The following is a 24,803-nucleotide window of genomic DNA, read 5'->3' on the forward strand; positions in this document are numbered from 1 at the left end:
TATTTTAAAATTTTTGCAAATTTATTAAAAATAAATATGAAATCTCTTGTACATAAGTATTCACATCCTTAGCTCAATAATTTGTTGGTGCATCTGTGGCAGCAATTACAAGTCTTCTTGTGTGCTTGGGGTCATTGTACTGCTGAAAGATGAACCGTTGCGCCAGTCCAAGGGCACAATTTAGAACTAGATATTGGGGGCGGACAAAGTGGGAGGCCTGCAGGGCCGAAGCCCATAGGCCGGGGGTGTGGGAGCCGCTTGAGGCCCCCAGAAGCCAACGGTTTCTAGATATGCTCAGATGCATTCTGAGCATCCAGAACAGTAATTTTAATGTTTTGAAAAGACCATAAAGTGAACACCATTTGACTTATACAATTTGAAACTGTGGATATAAGTATTTTATTCTGAGAATAGCCAGCATTGATTTTATTAACATCCTGGTGTAAATAAGGTATCACCACATGTGTAGAACTCAAATAGAATGATAGGTTGAGTTTTCATTTAAAAAAAACAACTGCAATGTGGTAAAATGTATTCATAAATATGAAAGAACAGGCTCTTAATAATTATTAACTATCTCATACTGTATTTTTTCTCAAGATTTGTTTCTGCATAAGTTTGAAAAAACAACAGATCATAAGTTTAGGATAAATTACTTATCATGAATTTAATTTTCGAAGTGGCACTAATAACGACACTCATACTGAACATAATTTTGCTTGCAAAGATTGATTTTGGAGATCAAGCAATAATTACAGATGGGCTTTCTGAGGTCCCAGATAGCTTTTCTGATTTCCTTTTCTAACTTTCAGAATTTAGTAAATTAGCATATGGTCCATTGAGACTTATGTGTAGACACTAGTCCCTAGAGGCAACTATTTTTGGTTTCAAATCTGGGCAAATGCAGTCCCAGAAAATTCCGAAGTCAATGCTGCTAAAAAATACAAACTTGCAGAAACAAAGATACTATACTGACATGGTTTGCACATAAGACTGACATAGCATGTTTCAAGTACACACATATATGTCAGAAGGTGGGGGGGGGGGGACATACCATATTCTGTCCCCCCTGGTTGAAAAGGTAGGGGGACATGTCCCCCCTATCCCCCAACAAATTGCGCCCATGCCCCAGTCTGTCGTCAAGAGCGCTCTGGAGCAGGTTTCCATCCAGGATGTCTCTGTACATTGCTGCATTCATCTTTCCCTTGATCCTGACTAGTCTCCCAGTTCCTGCCACTGAAAAACATCTCCACAGCATGTTGCTGCCACCACCATGCTTCACTGTAGGGATGGTGCCTGGTTTCCTCCAAACCTGATGTTCGGCTTTCACGACCAGAGAATTTTGTTTCTCATGGTCTGAGAGTCCTTCAGGTGCCTTTTGGCAAACTACAGGGAGGTTGCCATGTGCCTTATTTTTAATAAATTTGCAAAAATCTGAAACTTTTCACAAAGTCATTTTGGAGTATTGTGTGTAGAATTTTGAGGAAAAAAATATTTCATCCATTTTGGAATAAGGTTAGAACATAACAAAATGTGGAAAAAATTTGACATTACACAGATTAGCCAAAATCGAAATGGCTATATTAGGTAGCCATAATGTAGAGAAGCTTGAATCTTCGACTGGACTGGGTTGCTTGACGTGAGGACATTTCGCTTCAAATCACAGAAGCTTCCTCAGCTAAAATTTTTGCTCTGGTAGTCTGACTTCTGTCTTGACTCTTGTAGAGAAGAATAAACCAGAAGCCAACAAAAGCTGGAGTTTTTAACCTAACCAGACCCCTCCTACAGAGAGGCCGACTGCTATAGGCTAGTGACTAAACAATAGCTCTAATTAGCACCTATTGTGCACTCTCCTAATGATGGGATGGAAGCCTCCCCTGATGGCTTCCTTGACGACTCTCCTGATGATGTGAATGACTCATTACCATGAACAAAAGACTGAAACTGCTTGTTTTCTGTAAACCTGTTTTCTGTTTTTCTGTTTTCTGTAAACAGAAAACCCACTCACACTGACCAATATCAAATCAAATCAATTTTATTTATATAGCGCCAAATCACAACAAACAGTTGCCCCAAGGCGCTTTATATTGTAAGGCAAAGCCATACAATAATTACGGAAAAACCCCAACGGTCAAAACGACCCCCTGTGAGCAAGCACTTGGCAACAGTGGGAAGGAAAAACTCCCTTTTAACAGGAAGAAACCTCCAGCAGAACCAGGCTCAGGGAGGGGCAGTCTTCTGCTGGGACTGGTTGGGGCTGAGGGAGAGAACCAGGAAAAAGACATGCTGTGGAGGGGAGCAGAGATCAATCACTAATGATTAAATGCAGAGTGGTGCATACAGAGCAAAAAGAGAAAGAAACACTCAATGCATTATAGGAACCCCCCAGCAGTCTAAGTCTATAGCAGCATAACTAAGGGATGGTTCAGGGTCACCTGATCCAGCCCTAACTATAAGCTTTAGCAAAAAGGAAAGTTTTAAGCCTAATCTTAAAAGTAGAGAGGGTGTCTGTCTCCCTGATCTGAATTGGGAGCTGGTTCCACAGGAGAGGAGCCTGAAAGCTGAAGGCTCTGCCTCCCATTCTACTCTTTCAAACCCTAGGAACTACAAGTAAGCCTGCAGTCTGAGAGCGAAGCGCTCTATTGGGGTGATATGGTACTATGAGGTCCCTAAGATAAGAAGGGACCTGACTATTCAAAACCTTATAAGTAAGAAGAAGAATTTTAAATTCTATTCTAGAATTAACAGGAAGCCAATGAAGAGAGGCCAATATGGGTGAGATATGCTCTCTCCTTCTAGTCCCCGTCAGTACTCTAGCTGCAGCATTTTGAATTAACTGAAGGCTTTTCAGGGAACTTTTAGGACAACCTGATAATAATGAATTACAATAGTCCAGCCTAGAGGAAATAAATGCATGAATTAGTTTTTCAGCATCACTCTGAGACAAGACCTTTCTAATTTTAGAGATATTGCGTAAATGCAAAAAAGCAGTCTTACATATTTGTTTAATATGCTCTTTGAATGACATATCCTGATCAAAAATGACTCCAAGATTTCTCACAGTATTACTAGAGGTCAGGGTAATGCCATCCAGAGTAAGGATCTGGTTAGACACCATGTTTCTAAGATTTGTGGGGCCAAGTACAATAACTTCAGTTTTATCTGAGTTTAAAAGCAGGAAATTAGAGGTCATCCATGTCTTTATGTCTGTAAGACAATCCTGCAGTTTAGCTAATTGGTGTGTGTCCTCTGGCTTCATGGATAGATAAAGCTGGGTATCATCTGCGTAACAATGAAAATTTAAGCAATGCCGTCTAATAATACTGCCTAAGGGAAGCATGTATAAAGTGAATAAAATTGGTCCTAGCACAGAACCTTGTGGAACTCCATAATTAACCTTAGTCTGTGAAGACGATTCACCATTTACATGAACAAATTGTAATCTATTAGATAAATATGATTCAAACCACCGCAGCGCAGTGCCTTTAATACCTATGGCATGCTCTAATCTCTGTAATAAAATTTTATGGTCAACAGTATCAAAAGCAGCACTGAGGTCTAACAGAACAAGCACAGAGATGAGTCCACTGTCTGAGGCCATAAGAAGATCATTTGTAACCTTCACTAATGCTGTTTCTGTACTATGATGAATTCTAAAACCTGACTGAAACTCTTCAAATAGACCATTCCTCTGCAGATGATCAGTTAGCTGTTTAACAACTACCCTTTCAAGAATTTTTGAGAGAAAAGGAAGGTTGGAGATTGGCCTATAATTAGCTAAGATAGCTGGGTCAAGTGATGGCTTTTTAAGTAATGGTTTAATTACTGCCACCTTAAAAGCCTGTGGTACATAGCCAACTAATAAAGATAGATTGATCATATTTAAGATCGAAGCATTAATTAATGGTAGGGCTTCCTTGAGCAGCCTGGTAGGAATGGGGTCTAATAGACATGTTGATGGTTTGGAGGAAGTAACTAATGAAAATAACTCAGAACAATCGGAGAGAAAGAGTCTAACCAAATACCGGCATCACTGAAAGCAGCCAAAGATAACGATACGTGTTTGGAATGGTTATGAGTAATTTATTCTCTAATAGTTAAAATTTTATTAGCAAAGAAAGTCATGAAGTCATTACTAGTTAAAGTTAAAGGAATACTCGGCTCAATAGAGCTCTGACTCTTTGTCAGCCTGGCTACAGTGCTGAAAAGAAACCTGGGGTTGTTCTTATTTTCTTCAATTAGTGATGAGTAGTAAGATGTCCTAGCTTTATGGAGGGCTTTTTTATAGAGCAACAGACTCTTTTTCCAGGCTAAGTGAAGATCTTCTAAATTAGTGAGACGCCATTTCCTCTCCAATTTACGGGTTATCTGCTTTAAGCTGCGAGTTTGTGAGTTATACCACGGAGTCAGGCACTTCTGATTTAAAGCTCTCTTTTTCAGAGGAGCTACAGCATCCAAAGTTGTCTTCAATGAGGATGTAAAACTATTGACGAGATAGTCTATCTCACTTACAGAGTTTAGGTAGCTACTCTGCACTGTGTTGGAATATGGCATTAGGGAACATAAAGAAGGAAACATATCCTTAAACCTAGTTACAGCGCTTTCTGAAAGACTTCTAGTGTAATGAAACTTATTCCCCACTGCTGGGTAGTCCATCAGAGTAAATGTAAATGTTATTAAGAAATGATCAGACAGAAGGGAGTTTTCAGGGAATACTGTTAAGTCTTCAATTTCCATACCATAGGTCAGAACAAGGTCTAAGATATGATTAAAGTGGTGGGTGGACTCATTTACATTTTGAGCAAAGCCAATTGAGTCTAATAATAGATTAAATGCAGTGTTGAGGCTGTCATTCTCAGCATCTGTGTGGATGTTAAAATCGCCCACTATAATTATCTTATCTGAGCTAAGCACTAAGTCAGACAAAAGGTCTGAAAATTCACAGAGAAACTCACAGTAACGACCAGGAGGACGATAGATAACAACAAATAAAACTGGTTTTTGGGACTTCCAATTTGGATGGACAAGACTAAGAGTCAAGCTTTCAAATGAATTAAAGCTCTGTCTGGGTTTTTGATTAATTAATAAGCTGGAATGGAAGATTGCTGCTAATCCTCCGCCTCGGCCCGTGCTACGAGCGTTCTGGCAGTTAGTGTGACTCGGGGGTGTTGACTCATTTAAACTAACATAATCATCCTGCTGTAACCAGGTTTCTGTAAGGCAGAATAAATCAATATGTTGATCAATTATTATATCATTTACTAACTGTTGGGAAAGTGTAGTGACACGGACCCACAACAGGGGGCGTAAATGAACGGACAATGGAAGGAGTTAAATTAGAACACTTTACTGTTGTGAATGTCACAACCAAACACAGCAGATTACAGAATGTACACAAGTCAATTAATAAAGGTGTCGTGTGGGCAGGCTCGACGATAGGAGACGCCCGTCTGGAGACGAACTGGAACCACACGGTTTCCACCGCCACCGAACCCGAGGGATACTGGAGCCGCCAAGTCCCGAAGTCCCCAGGTGGCCACCATCTCGGCGTGTCGGATCTGGTACTGCTGGCAGAAAACAAAAACAGTAAAGTGTGGGTGTGTGTACACCCAGTAACAATCCTGGTGGGAATTCCACCTCCACCTCTCACTCAATACGTGTTGCAGCGATCCCTCAGAGGAAAAAGAGTGCCGTCCTGCACAGCCTCCACAAACTAAGGACCGGTACTCCGGCAAACACTCACAATAGATAGATTTAGAAAATTACCACAAAGGCTGAGGATATTATCTCTTGATGAAGATGATATCTCGGCAATGTGGTGGAGGTGTCTTCCTGCTTTTATTCCAGATGTGGAGTAGATGATCAGTGACAGCTGTCATGATGGGTGACAGCTGTCACCACGGCTTGTTCCTGGAGGCAGCAGCGCCCTCTCGTGCCTGAAGCCCGCACTTCAGGCAGGGCGCCCTCTGGTGGTGGGCCAGCAGTACCTCCTCTTCTGGCGGCCCACACAACAGGACCCCCCCCCCTCAACGGGCGCCTCCTGGTGCCCGACCAGGCTTGTTCGGGTGGCGATGGTAGAAATCGGCCAGGAGGGCCGGGTCCAGGATGAAGCTCCTCTTCACCCAGGAGCGTTCTTCGGGTCCATACCCTTCCCAGTCCACCAAATACTGAAAGCCCCGGCCCATTCGACGGACGTCCAAGAGCCGGCGTACTGTCCAAGCCGGCTCCCCGTCGATAATACGGGCAGGAGGCAGCACCGGACCGGGTGCACAGAGGGGTGAGGTGTGATGCGGTTTAATCCTGGAGACATGGAAGACCGGATGAATCCGCAGTGAGGCCGGGAGTTGGAGCCTCACTGCGGTAGGACTGAGGACCTTAAGGATGGTGAATGGTCCAATGAAGCGGTCTTTTAACTTGGGCGACTTGACCTGGAGTGGAATGTCCTTGGTGGATAGCCATACCTCCTGCCCGGGCTGGTATGCGGGGGCCGGGGACCGTCGACGGTCTGCATGGGCTTTTGCCCTCGTCCGGGCCCTCAACAAGGCCGAACGGGCGGTGCGCCACACCCAACGGCATCTCCGCAGGTGGGCCTGGACCGAGGGCACACCGACCTCTCCCTCCACCAAAGGAAACAAAGGGGGTTGGTACCCCAGACACACCTCAAACGGGGAAAGGCCGGTGGCAGAGGACACTTGGCTGTTATGAGCGTACTCGATCCAGGCCAGATGTTCACTCCAAGCCATCGGGTGTGCGGAGGTAGTACACCGAAGGGCTTGCTCCAACTCTTGATTGGCCCGTTCGGCCTGTCCGTTAGTCTGAGGGTGATACCCAGACGAGAGGCTCACGGTGGCCCCCAGTTCCCAGCAGAAACTTCTCCATACCTGCGAGGAGAACTGGGGACCGTGATCTGAAACGATGTCTGTAGGTATCCCATGCAGCCGGACGACATGGTGGACCAGGAGATCCGCCATCTCCTGGGCCGACGGGAGCTTCGGGAGGGCCACGAAGTGGGCCGCCTTGGAGAATCGGTCCACTATCGTGAGAATGGTGGTGTGTCCCCGGGACGGCGGGAGGCCCGTGACAAAATCCAGACCGATGTAGGACCAGGGGCGATGAGGCACAGGAAGTGGCTGTAGGAGTCCCTGTGCCTTCTGGTGGTCCGCCTTGCCCCTGGCGCAGGTGGTGCAGGCCTGGATGTAAGCCCGGACATCAGTCTCCAGGGACGCCCACCAGAAGCGCTGCCGGACCACTGCCACGGTCCTACGCACCCCTGGGTGGCAGGAGAGCTTGGACCCGTGACAGAAGTCCAAGACGGCAGCCCTGGCTTCTGGTGGGATGTATAGTCTGTTCTTCGGTCCAGTTCCGGGATCCGGGCTCCGTGCCAGGGCCTCCCGGACGGTCTTCTCCACGTCCCAGGTTAGGGTAGCCACGATAGTGGACTCCGGTAAGATGGGTTCCGGTGGATCCGACAGCTCAGTCTTGACTTCCCGTTCGTGCACCCGGGACAGGGCATCCAATCTCTGGTTTTTGGTCCCGGGGCGGTAGGTGATCCGGAAGTCAAAACGGCCGAAAAACAGTGACCAGCGGGCTTGCCTGGGGTTCAGTCGCTTGGCGGTCCTGATATACTCCAGGTTCCGGTGGTCAGTAAAAACCGTGAAAGGCACTGATGCTCCCTCCAGCAGGTGTCTCCACTCCTCAAGAGCCTCTTTCACCGCAAGGAGCTCTCGATTGCCCACGTCATAGTTCCGCTCTGCTGGGGTCAACTTGCGGGAAAAATAGGCACACGGGTGAAGAACCTTATCGGTCTCTCCGCTCTGGGATAGCACGGCTCCTATCCCTGAGTCAGAGGCGTCCACTTCAACCACAAACTGGCGACTAGGATCGGGCTGCACCAAGACAGGTGCAGTCGAGAAGCGCTGTTTCAACTCCCTGAACACGGCATACACCGATCCGACCAGGTGAAGGGAACTTTTGGTGAGGTCAGGGCTGTCAGGGGGCTAACTACCTGACTATACCCCTTAATGAACCTCCTGTAAAAATTTGCGAAGCCGAGGAACTGTTGCAGCTTCCTACGGCTCGTAGGTTGGGGCCAGTCTCTCACCGCTGCGACCTTGGCCGGATCCGGGGTGACGGAGTTGGAGGAGATGACAAACCCCAGGAAGGACAAAGAGGTGCGGTGAAACTCACACTTCTCGCCCTTCACAAACAGCCGGTTCTCCAACAACCGCTGCAGGACCTGACGTACATGCCGTACATGGGTCTCAGGGTCCGGAGAAAAGATGAGTATATCGTCCAGATATACAAAGACGAATCTGTGCAGGAAGTCCCGCAAGACGTCATTAACCAAAGCTTGGAACGTCGCGGGGGCGTTAGTGAGGCCGAACGGCATGACCAGGTACTCAAAATGACCTAACGGGGTGTTGAATGCCGTCTTCCATTCGTCTCCCTTCCAGATCTGAACTAGGTGGTATGCGTTCCTAAGATCCAACTTTGTGAAGATTTTGGCTCCATGCAGGGGGGTGAACACCGAATCCAACAAAGGCAACGGGTATCGGTTGCGAACCGTGATCTCGTTCAGCCCCCGGTAATCAATGCATGGACGAAGACCGCCATCTTTTTTGCCCACAAAAAAGAAACCTGCTCCCATCGGAGAGGTGGAGTTACGGATCAGCCCGGCAGCTAAGGAGTCCCGGATGTAGGTCTCCATCGATTCGCGCTCAGGTCGGGAGAGGTTGTACAGCCTGCTGGACGGGAACTCCACGCCTGGCAACAAATCGATGGCACAATCATACGGACGGTGCGGGGGAAGGGTGAGTGCCCGATCCTTGCTAAAAACGTCAGCAAGATCGTGGTACTCAACCGGCACCGCCGACACATTGGGGGGAACTTTGACCTGCTCCTTAGCCTGGGAACCGGGAGGAACTGAGGATCCCAAACACACCCGATGGCAGGTCTCGCTCCACTGTACCACCACACCGGACGGCCAATCAATCCGGGGATTGTGTTTTAGCATTCAGGGGAACCCCAGAATCACACGGGAGGTAGAAGGAGTCACAAAAAACTCAATCTCCTCCCTATGATTCCCTGACACTACCAGAGTTACTGGTAGTGTCCTGTGTGTGTTTAAAGGGAGTAGGGTGCCATCTAGTGCTCGCACCTGCAATGGTGAAGGAAGCGCCACCAGAGGGAGCCCTACCTCCCTGGCCCATCTGCTGTCTAGCAGATTCCCTTCTGACCCTGTGTCTACCAGTGCTGGGGCCTGAAGGGTTAAATCCCCGCTAAGGATTGTAACTGGGAGCCGTGTGGAAATGTGTGTGTGTCCCACGTGAATTTCTTGACCCACCCTAAGCCCAGTTTCTAGGGGCGGGTGTTGGTGTTTAACCGTTCGGGGCAGTTGCTCAACTGATGCTCCATTGAGCCACAAACAAAACACGCCCCGCGGGGAAGCCTCCTCTGTCTATTCGGTGGTCTGAATGTGGCCCTGCTCGTGTCCATAGCTTCGTCAGCAGGGGGAGCTGTCGCCCCACGGGACGTAGAGGCCAGGGAGCGTGGGAAGGGCGGACCTTTCTTGGACCCGGAAGGAAGAGGGACGGCGCGCACCCGGCCACGCCCTTCGTCTCGTTCCTGACAGCGTTCCTCCAACCGATTGTCTAACCGTATAACAAGATCTATAAGCCCATCTAATTCCCGCAGTTCATCCTTGGCCACCAGGTGCTCCTTCAGGACCGACGACAGTCCGTTTACAAAGGCGGCGTGGAGCGCAGCGTTATTCCAGCCGGACCTCGCAGCCGCGATGCGGAAGTCGACTGCATAAGCAGCTGCGCTCCGGCGTCCCTGTCTCATTGACAGCAGCACAGTTGAAGCGGTCTCTCCCCTGTTAGGGTGATCAAACACTGTTCTGAACTCCCTCACAAACCCAGTGTACGTGTGAAGGAATCGTGAATTTTGCTCCCAAAGCGCCGTAGCCCAAGCGCGTGCCTCTCCCCGAAGCAGAGTAATCACATAAGCTATTTTGCTAGCATCTGACGCGTACATGACGGGACGTTGTGCAAAGACGAGCGAACACTGCATGAGAAAGTCCGCGCACGTCTCCACACAACCTCCGTACGGCTCTGGAGGGCTTATGTATGCTTCAGGGGATGGTGGGAGGGGTTGTTGAACCACCACTGGAACATTCATATTCTGCACAGGGTCGGCAGGAGGAGCAGCTGCAGCAGCGCCCTGAGCGCTCGCCGCCACTTGCGCGGAGAGAGCCTCCACCCTGCGGTTCAGGAGGATGTTTTGCTCGGTCATTTGATCCAACCGAGCCGTAAAGGCGGTGAGAATGTGCTGTAGCTCACCAATCACACCTCCTGCAGACGCCTGCGCTCCCTGCTCTCCCATTGGTCGTTCAACAGCCGGGTGACGCCCCTCGGAGTCCATGACGCTGGCCGAGATATCCTGTTGGGAAAGTGTAGTGACACGGACCCACAACAGGGGGCGTAAATGAACGGAGAATGGAAGGAGTTAAATTAGAACACTTTACTGTTGTGAATGTCACAACCAAACACAGCAGATTACAGAATGTACACAAGTCAATTAATAAAGGTGTCGTGTGGGCAGGCTCGACGATAGGAGACGCCCGTCTGGAGACGAACCGGAACCACACGATTTCCACCGCCACTGAACCCGAGGGATACTGGAGCCGCCAAGTCCCGAAGTCCCCAGGTGGCCACCGTCTCGGTGTGTCGGATCTGGTACTGCTGGCAGAAAACAAAAACAGTCAAGTGTGGGTGTGTCTACACCCAGTAACAATCCTGGTGGGAATTCCACCTCCACCTCTCACTCAATACGCGTTGCAGCGATCCCTCAGAGGAAAAAGAGTGCCGTCCTGCACAGCCTCCACAAACTAAGGACCGGTACTCCTGCAAACACTCACAATAGATAGATTTAGAAAATTACCACAAAGGCTGAGGATATTACCTCTTGATGAAGATGATATCTCGGCAATGTGGTGGAGGTGTCTTCCTGCTTTTATTCCAGATGTGGAGTAGATGATCAGTGACAGCTGTCATGATGGGTGACAGCTGTCACCACGGCTTGTTCCTGGAGGCGGCAGCGCCCTCTCGTGCCTGAAGCCTGCACTTCAGGCAGGGCGCCCTCTGGTGGTGGGCCAGCAGTACCTCCTCTTCTGGCGGCCCACACAACACTAACAGGGACTTAGAAGAGAGAGACCTAATGTTTAATAGACCACATTTAACTGTTTTAGTCTGTGGTGCAGTTGAAGGTGCTATATTATTTTTTCTTTTTGAATTTTTATGCTTAAATAGATTTTTGCTGGTTATTGGTAGTCTGGGAGCAGGCACCGTCTCTACGGGGATGGGGTAATGAGGGGATGGCAGGGGGAGAGAAGCTGCAGAGAGGTGTGTAAGACTACAACTCTGCTTCCTGGTCCCAACCCTGGATAGTCACGGTTTGGAGGATTTAAGAAAACTGGCCAGATTTCTAGAAATGAGAGCTGCTCCATCCAAAGTGGGATGGATGCCGTCTCTCCTAACAAGATCAGGTTTTCCGCAGAAGCTTTGCCAATTATCTATGAAGCCCACCTCATTTTTTGGACACTACTCAGACAGCCAGCAATTCAAGGAGAACATGCGGCTAAACATGTCACTCCTGGTCCGGTTGGGGAGGGGCCCAGAGAAAACTACAGAGTCCGACATTGTTTTTGCAAAGTTACACACGATTCAATGTTAATTTTAGTGACCTCCGATTGGCGTAACCGGGTGTCATTACTGCCGACGTGAATTACAATCTTACCAAATTTACGCTTAGCCTTAGCCAGCAGTTTCAAATTTCCTTCAATGACGCCTGCTCTGGCCCCCGGAAGACAATTGACTATGGTTGCTGGTGTCGCTAACTTCACATTTCTCAAAACAGAGTCGCCAATAACCAGAGTTTGTTCCTCGGCGGGTGTGTCGCCGAGTGGGGAAAAACGGTTAGAAATGTGAGCGGGTTGGCGGTGTACACGGGCCTTCTGTTTAGGGCTACGCTTCCTCCTCACAGTCACCCAGTCGGCCTGCTTTCCCGGCTGCTCGGGATCTGCCAGAGGGAAACTAACTGCGGCTAAGCTACCTTGGTCCGCACCGACTACAGGGGCCTGGCTAGCTGTAGAATTTTCCACGGTGCGGAGCCGAGTCTCCAATTCGCCCAGCCTGGCCTCCAAAGCTACGAATAAGCTACACTTATTACAAGTACCATTACTGCTAAAGGAGGCCGAGGAATAACTAAACATTTCACACCCAGAGCAGAAAAGTGCGGGAGAGACAGGAGAAGCCGCCATGCTAAACCGGCTAAGAGCTAGTAGCTGCGCTAAGCTAGCGGATTCCTAAAAACACGCAAAGTGAATAACGTGTAAATAATTTAGAGGTGATTCAGCAGAGGGAGTGCTTTAGTTAAGGCACGTGAAGATAACACTGTGAAACAAATCGTTATCTAGGTAACTAGATCAATCTAACTGCGCAGATTAAACAGCTAACAGATACAGCAAAACACTGCTGTGCTCCGGAACAGGAAGTGATACAATACCGCAGTGAGAGCCAACCACCAGTAGCGGCAAGCAAGAGTAAAAAGTTTTCAAAATCTATCAATATCTGCTCTTTGGCTCAAACCACCCCCTTGAACACAAGCTCGGGGTGATCAGGACTCTTCAACACAGAGCCCTACAGGTGCCCACAACTGCAGAGGGAAGGGCTAAAGCAACAACTTGTACGGAAAGCCCTCACAGTATGTGGGTACCCACGATGGTCCCTGGACAAAGGGCAGAAGTCCCAGAAAACAAAGAGACCAGATAGACAGGAGACGGAGACAAGAAGAAGAGGAGTGTCTCTCTCTTATTTAGCAGGAGTAGGGGAAAAACTACAGAGGATCTTAAGACAGCACAAAATCCCAGTTTACTTTAAACCGGTTAACACCTTGAGACAGAAATTAGTTCACCCTAAGGACAGGATCCCTAGTTACAAACAGAGCAATGTAGTGTATTATATCAGATGTCAGAAAAACTGTAATGAACACTACGCGGGTCTCAGACACGCTTTGTCCCCTGTTTACAATGGGGTACTCAGGTCAAAGCAGTTTCAGTTTTTTGTTCATGGTAATGAGTCATTCACATCATCAGGAGAGTCGTCAAGGGAGCCATCAGGGGAGGCTTCCATCCCATCATTAGGAGAGTGCACAATAGGTGCTAATTAGAGCTATTGTTTAGTCACTAGCCTATAGCAGTCCGCCTCTCGGTAGGAGGGGTTCAGGTTAAAAACTCCAGCTTTTGTTGGCTTCTGGTTTATTCTTCTCTACAAGAGTCAAGACAGAAGTCAGACTACCAGAGCAAGAATTTTAGCTGAGGAAGCTTCTGTGATTTGAAGCGAAACGTCCTCGCATCAAGCAACCCAGTCTAGTCGAAGATGCAAGCTTCTCTACTATGGAAACCACCTGGACAACTGAGAGCCTACACAGAAACATAGCCATAATGTGTAATTTAGTGTTATAAAATTTGCACTCTACCAGGGGATAAAATATTCCAAAACAGATAAGTTGCACTCAGTTGCAAACAAGCAAAATTGTGACTGAGCAGCCAATATAGCATTGTGCGCCAACTGTAATGCTAATGTTACAGAGATGAGCAGAAGTCGCTGTGCATATGGTAGTCAATCAGCCTCACATCCCCGAGAGCCAAAAGGATACTCTGGCCACTCAAGCCAGAGCGCCCGCCTCTCATGCCAGAGATCGTGAGTTTCGGTCCTGAGTGCAGCGAGCAGGAGGAGTCAGTCAACCCAATGCAGAGAGGAGTACTAGTCACTACACTCAGAAACAGCGGATCCTGAAAGTATTCACGGCGCTTCAGTTCCCACATTTTGTTACAGCCTTATTCCAAAATCTTTTTTCCTTCTAAAGTCTACTCACAACACCCTATAATGACAACATGAAAAAGGGCCTTAATTTTTTTTTTTTTTTTGTAAACTAAGAAATCACATGTGCATAAGTATTCACACCCTTTGCTCAGTACTTTATTGATGCACCTTTGGCTGCAATTACAGCCTCAAGACCTTTTGAATATGATGCCACAAGTTTGGTGCACTATCTTTGGGCAGTTTTGCCCATTCCTCTTTGCAGCACCTCTCAAGCTCCGTCAGATTGGATGGGGAGCGTCGGTGGAATAAGGCTGTGACAAGACAAAATGTGGAAAAAGTTGCAGCGCTGTAAACACTTTCTGGATGCAGTGTGTGTGTGAAAGGTCTGGTGCAAATCAGAGTCAAAAACAGTGGTGCGTGGGTCAGGGATTTAATTTAACACTCTCACCCACAGATCCATTATGACAGCCAGTCCGTACCTTCCAACCTGCAAAAATATGAAATGATTTATGACTCAAACCCGACCGGACACCCGTATGAAAAAAAAATGTGAGGGTGTTGGGGGAGCGCTAATTCAGGGTCTGCACCCTTCTAAGGGCTGTGTCCCACAACACTCTAGAGGCTTTGACCCGTCAGACACAGCAGAGGCCCAAACAAACTAACGTGACATGAGACGGTCTAGCCCTCATTACATTTCCCCGCCCCTACCGCATGTCGCCTTTGACCCCAATGACCACAGCTGGACAACCCACGAGTACCCACAGGTTAGAGGCATGACAGGCGGGTTACTTGTGAAAAATGTAAATTTTTACCTTTGACCCCAATGATCTTGAATTTTGCTTGAAAAAAAAAAACCTGTTAAGGGCAATTTCAGACTCAAGATTCATCCACATACCAAGTTTGGACCTGGAAGGAGTCGGGGAACAGACAGACAGAGCTTCAAACATTTATCACATTGTATTGTGATCATGAACGTTCCGCAAGAGCAAACAATTAAAACTGATTTTGTTGAGCTCACGTACACCACAGACCTGGCCAAAACTGGGGAACCCAGCGCCTGCAGGACAGAACAGAGAGGAGCGTGGGCGTCACCGTGCAGGTATATAAAGGTGACATGGCAAATACGGTGTGTACGTTTGCTAATGTGTGCGTATGTGCATGTTCGTGTGTGTGTGTTGGAGGAAGAAGAGCGAGCAAGGGAAAGAGAGGTGTGATATCATCAATTAAATAACCCTCCCACGCAGCATCTGGTGCTCTCTCGCAGGCCGTCTGTCTCTTTCCCATCCATTGAATAGAATATTTTCACTTTCCTTTTAACCGGTTCTCTCTTTTGCTCGCATAAATGGGCTTGCTTCCAGTTAGTCCTTGTTCAGCTTTGTGATCACTGATTTGCTTGAACTCGTTGGCAGATGAGGAAAAAAGACAGCTGAGAGGTAACTAAGGTAACCGGACAGAATGTCAATCACTGACTGCAGACCTGTTCAGATTAACAGAATCTTGATCACTTTGTAGATTTACATCCCAATGCATGATTTCACAAAGACAGTAAATGGAATTATAATCAATGAAAAATGAACTGAACATGATTTGCACAAGGAAAAAATATAAGCATATGTAATTAACAATATATGAAGGTGTGAGCCTAAAGATTAATTATGGCTTGATTGGCCCCTCGTACATCTCCTTGACGATAATAACAGGATATAATTCCTTAGAACATTTTCTTTTTACAACAACAGCACATTTATTTATTGCTTCCTTCAAAAACAAATCAAAGGGCTTAACAACAATTTAAATTACAAAATAATCAGATGTAAAAATCATAAAAACAAACAAGCATGCACATAAACACATGTTAGGATAACATCAGCAAAAAAGAATGCATTTAAAAACAATGAATAAGTTAATTAATATAAATAAATCCATTTACTCACCATAGATGCCAGAAAATAGATATGTTTTAGTTTGCAATTTAGAGGACTGAACAGAATTAGAATGTGTAATTTCAGCAAGAAATTCATTCCACAAATTAAGAGGATAATATGCAAACACTCTAAAACCTGCTGATGTTTCCAGCTTTTCCAGCCCAATCTGTGGATGTCTGGTAGATGTTACTTTTATCAGTGCATCTTCTGTTCTTGTCCTAGAAACGCTGCATACCCGCATTCGGTGACTGTACACTCATTCCATCAGAGCCCCAAATCCACTGGACACCACCCGATTAGGTGATTTTGCCACTGGACAAATGATTTAAATCCATTAACTAATCAGTTTACTCAGTTCCTCACAGTGTGACTACACCTTTACCCCAATCCCAAAGACATGCAGGTTCAGTGAGATGGTGACTCTAAACTGCATGAGTGACAATGTGGATGTTTGTTTGTTTGTTTGTTTGTTTGTTTGTTTGTTTGTTTGTTTGTTTGTTTGTCTACATGGAGTACTGCAATGGATTTGCAGCTTCTCCAGGATGTACCCTGCCTCTTGCCCAATGACCACTGGGATAGGCTTAAGCTCCCCCATGATCCTTAATTGTAATATGCAGGTATACAAAATGAATGAATAAATAACAGTGGAAGTTAGTTGTCTTGCTATGTATCATTTGAGTAACAGGACCTAAATAACAGAAGAACTGTGGGCATAGAATAGAACCATGAGATACGTCATATTCACTTGATCTGCCACGTAAGCTTTCACCCAAGAGTACTTCATCAGAGATGTTAATTCTCTCCAACAATACAGTATGATCACTGGTGTCACAGGCTCCACAAAGGTCTAATAATAATAACACTGATGTGAATTCTGCATAAGTAACTAATAACAGAACATTAACAATTTGAGTGGGTGTCATTTCTATGGAATGACGAGTTCTAAATTCTGACTGAAATCACGCACATTATTTTCTGGCCAATGAGTAACAAGGTACACAGAGGCCACATGATCATAATTTTTTAGGAATAATGCAGAAAAAAAATACAGAACCCACATTTATCCAGAAACGAGTCAAGTCTGGGAGCATGCACTGGTGTCACACATTGTATAGCATACATCACACCACGCAACCACCGATGTCCTCGATGGCAACCACCTGGGTAGACAACCAGTCCAGACCATCTATGTGCTGCATCCAGGTGAAATGTGAGTGTCTTCTTGGGCTCTGGGTTCCTTAAAACAGAGGCACCTGTGAGCTGGATCATGTGCCACACGGCCAAAATGTCATAGCTGATGTTCCCTCACAATGCAAGTGATACGTCTGATCTGAGTTTGACACAGTCATTCTAATGGGTTCCACTGCAGAGAAATGTCACATAGCATAGGTTCTACCAGCAAGACTCGAGCTTCAGCTTCTGTCTCTTGCTAATTAATAACACCTATGTCACTAATCAGAAGCAGCTGGTAGTAATTTAGTGATTGATCACAACCAATAGGAATTGGTTAAATAATTTAAAGATAACAACCCAGACTCATTTCTCTTCATCTACAGGTGCATTTGAGACTTGGCCACCTCCACCCTGTCAGTCCCAGTCTGTCGCTGCCCTCGCCTCTGTCTCCTCTACTTGTTGCCTCCTGTGGTTCTGGTGGCACACTGGTTGCTGTCCTGTCCTGCGTGTGCCCTCCTCCACCCCTGCCTTTCTTCAACAGCAGGATTCATTTAGCACCCTGACGCCCAGGAGAGGGACCAGCCCCAAAACCAAAGACTATTTTATGTCAAACTTACATCTATGAATAAATGTTGAGTCTTGATGGTACAACTAGTACCGAAGACATCTATCTAGTTGGCACCTTGGGTCACTGGCTACAATTCAAGTCTCACAACCACACAGTAGGACAGGAAGCACCAGGACCATCAAGACTTGACCTTACCAAAGATACTGGCATCACCAAACACCTGTGTCCAGTGACATCACAACTCGAGCTTTTCCAAGGCATGTCTTGCTCTCATAAGCTAAGGACATAGAAACATGTACGAGAAGTGAGGGCATGTACTCTACGTGCGACTCACACCGTATGTGTGTGAGGCGAAGCATGCACACTTTCTCTTACACTGGTTATTAATTCTTAAGTTTTGCAACTGTGCTACCTTGATTTGGCTGTATTTCATGACACTCCTGCCCTCGCCGCCCTACATCATCTCTCACATTGCGTCTATCTTATCACTGAAAAGCACCACGTCATGTGTGTCATGGAAAGACTAACATGAGATTGAATGGTGACCATGAAGAAAGCTGTTATATTAATAGACAGAATTCATCCAATTATAAGATTGTGTGAACTGGGCCAGGCAAAAAAAAAAGAAGAAGAATTAGCAATTTAACGTGTTTTTGATGTTCGATTCCAAGCTGAGACAGAAAGAGGGGGCGCTCTGAAATGAGAAAAAGGAAGGAATTACAGATATGAGATACGGTCTGAATCGAATCAGTCACTCAATCTTTCAAGTCTGAGGCAACGGATGAAATGTGAGGAAGACACAGAGGGTATAGCATTGTGTGTGAGTGCGTATGTGTGCGGGGGGCTGTACCTCTTATTCGGTGTGCACGTTATTGGAATCTAGGTCAGCATGGTGAATTAGAAACAATCTGCACGGCAGCAGCAAAGCTCTCCGAGCGTGACTGCACCAACACACATCACTCAAGTTCTAATCCAATTTGAGATATGAAAATTTGACGCTCGCAATTTTCAAAAATTTGATAGAGCAAAATATTAAAAGGAATTTCTATCAGGAAGGATCACAAAAAATATATGTATATTCGACAAATGAGGGCATTATTTTTTTTCCCTACATAGCAGGATGATGAGTGTGACAACAGCGGGGGTGCACGAGTGGGATTTTGATGGAGTCTGTGCTTTGTTGTAGAAACACTTTTGGTTAATGATATGCCTCTCTCATCCCCTCCCGTTCTGCCAACGAGGAGTGATAACGAGGGAGCAGACCAGCCCGAAATTCACAAGCAGAGAGAGAGAGACGAATCAGCGCGATCTGAGCCCTCAGAGAAACTTTTTACACTTTCCGCCTTCGTCCTCTCTGACAGTCTTCAAACGCGTTTTTCCAACTTGTTCAAATGCAACCAGGAGACTGATGTACTCGTGTAACAGAGATGTTGCAGCACTCGCTGAAAACAAGTTCCATTTGAATGCAGTGTACAAAGAAAATTTGGGTGCAGCTCAAAGCAGGGAAAGCGGCAGTGTGATGGGGCATTTTGAGTCCATGACGTTCGTGCGTGCAGCTGCACGTGAGGCTTGCACGTATGCATGCATGCACGGCACATGTGACTCAGTGGGCCTCTCCATGCTCCGTTGGATTAATGAGGGCTGACGCAGGTGTGTCCCCCAGGGGAGGGAACACTGCCAGTGAAGGAGGAAGGGAAGAGCATGCATGTAGATGGAGGGGGGATTGTTTCCTCCAGTCCAAGAAGGGAAGAGATGCTGAAGTACCCAATGAATAACTAAAGTACCCCCCCACACACACCATCCTGAAACGCTGCACATGAGCACTTAAAAGCATTTTAACAAGCTCGTCACTTCATTAAATATGGAGTCAGCTACAGAAGAAAAAACTCTGGATGACTTTTCATGCTGTGCAAAAATGGCTGGGTGAGGGTAGGGGACCGCGCGAGGAATTAGCCGTGGAGGGAGACAAAGGATGAGCTACTCAAGATAACAGGAGCAGCCGGGTGGTAACTGGAGATGAACCAAAAGAGCTCCAAAATCTCCCATCCTGTCATTAAGAGCATGTTGTTTTTGTTCATCGATGTTCAAACACTTAAACAAGGTGATTCGGCAGTTACAGATAAAATTAAATGAGATGCTGAAGGCGTGAGAAGAAGAATGAAGAAGACACTGTGATGAACTTGGAAACAAAATGCCTGGAATTTGAATTTGCTGGAAAGAAGTCATAGACTCTGACCCACCAATCCACACATCACTCGGAATGCCTCTGTATAGGCTAGCTATGATGTCCAGCAATTTAATAGACATCCTGTGAATTTACAGGATGTCCCACTCACAGAGCAGACTGGACAACAGAATCAAACACTTTGAGAAAGTCAACACAGGCCGCAAAGAAGCACAGCCAATATTCAGGTACTCACAGAGTGTGGATGCAGTCAATGGTTGACTTCTTGGGTATGTCCTATCTTTCAGTTAGTAGGGGTGATGTCTGTTTGCTGGGTAGAAACAAAATCTGCTTGCACCACCCAAAGAACATTGTCAGTGTAATCAAAATAACAATCTACTCTTACCTGATTCATTAAGTTTGATGTTTCCCAGTTGATTGGCTGAGCAAACCTAAATAGACCCTGAGGGCCAGTGGTGCCAGAGCTTATCCTCAAATTTTGTAGCATGAACTGGATGAGAGTCCATGACTCTCCCTGAATATATAAATATTTTTTTTCCCCAGTGTGGTTCCCTCAAGACTTCAAGGATGCATCCACAGGTAGCTTTTGCTATGATTTGGAGCTACATAAATGACATAAATTGAATTTATATGATGTTTGTAGGCCTTTGACATGGTCAGCCGAGAGGGGTTTTGGAAGATCCTTAGCAAGTTTGGCTGCCCAGAGAAGTTGATCACTCTCATCGCTTCCTTTCATGACAGCATACAAGCCAGGGTCCAAAAGAATGGTGACGCATTTGAACCAGTTAGGAATAGAGTGAAGCAACGATGCATCCTGGCGCAAACCTTCTTCTCCATCCTATTCTCTGCAATGCTATGTCCAGTTCCGCTTCAGTGGTAATTTATTTACCTTGCAGAGACATCAGGGTGGGACCAATGTTTTTGAGGCTGTACTGCGGGAATTTCTCTTTGCAGATGATCATGCACTGACAGCTACCACTCACGATGATATCCACCACATCATGAACCGCTTCTCTGTATCCTGCAGTTGCTTTGGCCTGACAATAAACCTGGGGAAGACCAAGGCTATGTTCCAACCACCTCCATCACCTGAGACCTCTGCTGCGCTCACCCCTCCACCACTGACTACAGACAATATGGATCTCAAGACTGTAGAGAAGTTTTGCTACCTCTGCAGTAACATCCGCAGCAGTGGCTCTCTGGATGACGAGATCTCACTGCGTCCCTCTAAAGTCAGCTCATTCTTCAGAAGACTGACAAAGAGGCTGTGGCAAAACCATGGCATAAAACTGCAGTCCACAAAGCAGTAGTCCTGAGTACCCTCCTCTATGGTTGTGAAATGTGGATAGACTACCGCCATCACATCCAGCAGATGGAATGTCTTCACCAGATTTGCATGCGCTCAATATGCAACATCAAGTGGCAACACAAACTGGCAAATCTGAAGGTCCTGTGGAAGTGTGGGCTATCTAGTACTGAAAGCCTGATCATCCTCGCCCAGCTACGGTAGGTAGGTAGGGCATGTTGTCCGGATGCCTGATAGCTGCAAACCAAAAATACTGTTTTACAGGCAGCTGAAGGAGGGAAAACATGGCTGGGAAAGACCCCTTCTCTGCTTTCAAGATGCACTGAAGACTAACTTCGGAAACCTTAACATTGATATAGCAACCTGGGTGGAAAAATCTGCTGACAGGGAAAGTGGAGGCACCAGGTTGCCCAAGGCATCAAGATCACTGAACAGGCAAGAACAGTGTCGATCCAAGACAAGAGAGGCAGCAGGAAATGTGGGACTGGACAACATCCCCTGTGTCCTAGGGATAGGGTTACACTCCCACAACAGGATCCATGCTAACAGGAAATAACTGCTTGTTTTCACTGTCGGATCGATGGGAGACTCCAACTGCATTTTTTTTTCCAAGTGCGGAAGATTCCCAGGTCAAACCCCAACCCTGCTCATTCTCCACGTAATGTGGAGCTGTGTAGGTTGTTTCCAGCAAAAAACTTTTACCAAATCAATGTGCACATCCACCCTTGAGTGAAAACAAGGGAGATGCCAGAGGGACTTGGTATATACCTAAAAAAGAAAAATCTTCTCAAAATCAGGAAAAAATCGGTATTTTCTAAGTCGGCTGCAGAGTGATACCTTAAAATCCTAAAGTATGATTTATGCTTCTCCTGCTCCATAACTCCGCCGCCATGCAATGACGTTGACATGCGCGTGACCCTTTTAAAGTTTTCCATCACATCTTCATGCAATTTGCCGCAGGAACAGCGGCTTTATCTGGATTAATTTGTCCCTCAATGAGCTACACTTCTTTATGCAATCATCAGCCTCCAAATGAATGATATGGTACATGCAATTTTCCTCCATGAATTATGTTGTAAAGTTGGTCATATTGGCAGATTCTTCTGCCAAACGTATTTGATCCATGATCAAAATGTAATTTGCGGGCGCACTGCAAAAACTATTAGAATATGACGGGAGACAAAGGAGTGAAAACATAAAAGTGACGTTTTCTCTCTCTCTCTCTCACACACATATGTGTGTGTGTGTGTGTTAGTGCAATGTATGTTTTCGTATTGCATGACACTTGTTTTAACATGCTACACATATTTTTGAAAGACTAAGACTGCGGCACCTTTTAAGCTGGGCGAATGGGACTCCAAAGTGGGTCACAGCAAAAAATATCTTCAACAATTATTCATGGGACCCCTCCTATCGCTACATGCCTCCACCCTCTGAAAAATCTGCATTGCACTGCAGGAAAGAGACAAAATGGAGAGACATGGAGATCAGGAGTGACAAAAGATTTTAAGAAAGACGTGGTTTTTGAGTAAAAAAAGAACAAAGGTCGTATAAAGTGGGTACTTTATTTGCTTGTTTTGGCTGGCTGTGAGATGAAACGTGGATGCGATGTGCAATGCTCAAAGTACATCATGCATTGTGTGCTGTGCAAGCACTTCTTTTGACTCGATGTTAAATTCTCCAAGACTCAATCTGTCATTGTCAGCAAACCTCCCACCAAACACCAACACTGTACCCACTGCAATGGCCAAATTAAACATTCACCACACAGATCATCTCACTTTCTGTCCCTCTAGTGAAGATGATTTTGGATGCACAAAAACTTTTAAAAACAAAGCAGCCAGATTTGACAATGCAGGTACAGTTTTTCTGTGATTTGTGCCATTGCAGTGGGATTCTGGAGACTTTGGGCCAACCTCTTATGAAGCTGGATTAGTGTAAAGCTTGGGTTTGTTTTGTTCCTTTGTGAATTCTTCTGCACAATGCACCATGATTGGAGCAATGCATAAAATCCAGCCTTGTGATTGGTTGTGGGGAAAGCTGGATTCCGATGCAGCATGAGGGTGTCATGGCTGCCAGGTCCCTGTAGATCTGCACTGTAAATCCACACATTAATCAGAGTCGGCAGGGAGAGATCAAAGGAGCCTGTTCCATCTTTACTCAGAACGGCACTTTGATGTCTGTGCGCGTGTGTGTGTGTGTGTGTGTGTGTGTGTGTGTGTGTGTGTGTGTGTGTGTGTGTGTGTGTGTGTGTGTGTGTGTGTGTGTGTGTGTGTGTGAGACAGAATGAGAGAGAGAATGCAGCAGAAAATTAGGATAGAAAAAGAAAGCCTGGAGAGAGAAAAACACCCTCATGTATAAATCCTCCCTGGTCTTGCTGTGCGCAATATATTAGCACTAAACCAGGCCTGGTGTTACTATGAATACACAAAAATCAGTAAACATACAGACAATGAAAAAAATTCCAGACAATTCCAGGACAAAAGCACCAATAATATAGGGAATAATAAACGGTATCACCTGTCTGTTGGTCCATATATAAAATATGCATAAATTAAAAGCAAGAACCTCTTAGTAAAGGTTAAATAATGTCTGGGCCGACTCCCAGACCGGAAGAATAAATCAGGCTGGAAGGAAATGAACCAGCACCATTTCGGAGTAGCTGCTTTGGATAAATCATATCTATTGATAAATGTGACTAAATCATATCTATTGATAAATATGACTGTCAGCCACTGGGGTGTGTCTAAGTGCCTCACTTGCCTCACTGACTGATCTGAGTACAGCAGCTGCATGCGGCTGTGGACGGCACGGTGGGTTAGTGGTTAGCACTGTTACCTCACAGTAAGAAGGTCCCAGCTTTGCTTCTGACATGGTACTTTGTGTGGAATTTGCACGTTCTCCTCATGTTTGCATGCATTCGCTCCAGGTTCTTCCCACTTCCATACGCATGCAGGTGAGATGAATTGGACACTTTAAATTGATCGTAGGTGGCAGTGTGGATGTGTTTGTTGCTATGTAGCCTGGCGTCCTGTTCAGGGTGTACCCCACCTCTCACCCACTGACCACTGGGATAGGCTCCAACCCCACATGACCCTTAACTGGAGTAAGCTGGTATAGTAAATGGATGAATGCAAGATGAAATACATAGTATAGATGCTGTGAATGCATAGAAGCTGGATGTCTAGCAACTTCCAACTTTTAAACTCTGATAAGACTGAAATGATGGTTCTAGGTCCAGTGAGACATCAGCATCAATTTGACCAGTTAAATGGACTGCATTTATATAGCGCTTTTCCATCTGCATCAGATGCTCAAAGCACTTTACAATTATGCCTCACATTCACCCCAATGTCAGGGTGCTGCCATACAAGGCGCTCACTACACACCGGGAACAATAGGGGATTAAAGGCCTTGCAGAAGGGCCCTTAGTGATTTTTCAGTCAGGCTGGGATTTGAACTGGACTCAATCCCATCACCTCCCACCAGTTAACACATAGCCTAGGCTTGTGTGCCCTACATCACACTGACAAAGTGAGGAACCTTGGTAATTTTTTGATCCACATTGTCCTTTGATCTCCACATTAGAGATATTACGAGGACTGCTTTCTTCCATCTGCGAAATATAGTGGAGATTGGTCCCATCCTGTCTATGGCTGATGCTGAGACCCTGATTCATGCATTTGTCTCTTCTAGATTGGACTATACTGCAATGTTCTATTTTCTGGTTTACTGCAGTCTAGCATTAGGGCTCTCCAGTTGG

General features: G+C 46.1%; 2 long non-coding RNA genes across 2 annotated transcripts in view; one reads left to right on the forward strand and one right to left on the reverse strand.

The window, feature by feature from the left end:
• On the reverse strand, positions 1 to 14,093 carry LOC117511674. Its single transcript, XR_004561035.1, has 2 exons — positions 14,052 to 14,093; positions 1 to 93 (listed from the first exon to the last, which is right to left on the reverse strand). It is a non-coding gene; the product is annotated as an uncharacterized LOC117511674 (long non-coding RNA).
• The window catches only part of LOC117511673, a 21,627-nt gene continuing 5,096 nt past the window's right edge, over positions 8,273 to 24,803 (forward strand). The window contains exons 1-2 of the long non-coding RNA XR_004561034.1: positions 8,273 to 8,283; positions 10,685 to 10,691. This is a non-coding gene — a long non-coding RNA (uncharacterized LOC117511673). The remainder of the gene's footprint in view (positions 8,284 to 10,684; positions 10,692 to 24,803) is intronic.

The sequence above is a fragment of the Thalassophryne amazonica genome, chromosome 6 (assembly GCF_902500255.1).
Source record: "Thalassophryne amazonica chromosome 6, fThaAma1.1, whole genome shotgun sequence".
NCBI lineage: Eukaryota > Metazoa > Chordata > Actinopteri > Batrachoidiformes > Batrachoididae > Thalassophryne > Thalassophryne amazonica.